This window comes from Pinus tabuliformis, chromosome 5_1, assembly GCF_031772625.1.
Source record: "Pinus tabuliformis cultivar Carrire ecotype Pingquan chromosome 5_1, CPIR1, whole genome shotgun sequence".
Classification (NCBI taxonomy): Eukaryota; Viridiplantae; Streptophyta; class Pinopsida; order Pinales; family Pinaceae; genus Pinus; species Pinus tabuliformis.
In genome coordinates this window covers 584852198-584853818 of record NC_142305.1, presented here as the reverse complement: position 1 = coordinate 584853818, position 1621 = coordinate 584852198, and the positions used below count along the sequence as shown (strand labels likewise).

General features: G+C 37.4%; 1 long non-coding RNA gene across 1 annotated transcript; it reads right to left on the bottom strand.

The window, feature by feature from the left end:
• Positions 1-1001: 1001 nt before the first annotated feature.
• On the bottom strand, positions 1002-1253 carry LOC149166187 (uncharacterized). Its single transcript, XR_016260554.1, has 2 exons — positions 1161-1253; positions 1002-1047 (listed from the first exon to the last, which is right to left on the bottom strand). It is a non-coding gene; the product is annotated as an uncharacterized LOC149166187 (long non-coding RNA).
• Positions 1254-1621: the final 368 nt, after the last annotated feature.

Genomic DNA, 1621 nt, shown 5'->3' with positions numbered 1-1621 from the left:
TAGGTACAATTTAGAAATTGAATTATATTTTTTTGTCAGCTTGGTTTGTTATGCTTCTTCAAAATTGTTTTCATTATAAAAATGATTACAAGTAATCAGTAACAAAAAGATAAATTTCTGGAAATTAATAATAAATCACCTCTGTGGAAGCCGCGTGCAGAAGACTGGTACTGATATTCTGATGGTCATTCAACATGCTCTCCTTGAGTTGAAGGTGAGAGCTAAAATAATTGACAGTCATTCTAATATACAGAGAGTAGTCGGTAAGGGTTATTTTCCATGAAATATCAGGTAAGAAAACTATTTCTTTTCCATGGATAAAGAGCTTTCCGCACTCGGCCATAAACTAGCATCTTGCCTTGAAATTTCATAATCAAACTATAGCACAGGTAGACAAATGAGTTCGGAGAACAACACCCATGAAAACAATTAGGATGCAACTTCCTTAACCATATCATTACGCAGATAACAAGCCAACCTAGAACAGATTGAAGTAAAAATAAATAATCTGAACAACAAGAATGACATGACCGTGACAATAAATCATTCATATATTAACATTCGAGACTGAAAACGTGTCTCCATTTGACATAGTCTGGTGGTAGGACGAGAAAAACAGTTAAAACTTGGGTTCACACAGCTAGGGTCTACTGTTGACCTTGTAACCTCATATGTCGAGCTAAGCCAACAAGGTTTTAGGGCAAACCCAGTTTGCAATAGGACCTAGAATGTATCAAAACTCAGTTTGCAATAAAACCTACTATGTATCAAAACCCAGTTTGCAAATGCCTTCGGCTCATGTAGTACCCTGTAAGGAGACTAGATAAGTTTCAATTCAGATCTCTAGCTTTTGCTCCGTCTTGCAACCCAAAATTTCTACCTCACCAAGATTTAAAGACCAAATATCAACATCGATACTTCTGCAAGAAATGTAAATTGATACAATAACTTAAAAACCCTAGGATGAGGACAAAGACCTTACTTGAGATGCAAATCATGTCTAGGGTTGCCCCCGCATGGCTGTGCATGGTGTAGGAGTCCATAATTCTGTAGAGACCAGGCCCATCGATAAGTAAGGCATCAACCAGAGAAGTTAACCCATTATCTATGCACAAAATGACCATGTCAAATGATAAGATAGAGCAGAAAACCATTCTCACCATGAAGGGCAACGATAACCCAGTATAGTGTATGCCGAGGAGATAGACGTGCAGTGGAGACATCAGAAAACCTGAAACAACCTCACCCGTCCGATGACGAACAAGAATAGTATCCGTAGATGAAGATCAAGTACCGAGGCTAGGAGGGCAAGCTAGCGATAAATGCAAGCTCCGTGGCAAAAATGAAAGGTGGCGCATGCAGAGAAGAATACGTGGTAATGGTGATAAATGCAAGGGGTGCATGGAAACTAAATATCTGGTTATAAAATTGAAGAAATTGAAACCGTGTATATAACTTTGAAGGAAGATGCACTTAGAATATGTTGAATATGTTGGGATAAAATGGAAAAGATACAAAACCAAGAAATTTTGAAGGCATATAAACTTTGGATATAAGTGCGAAGGAATTTGCATTTAGAATATGTTGCCATAAAATGAAAAAATATAAAACCGGGAAATTT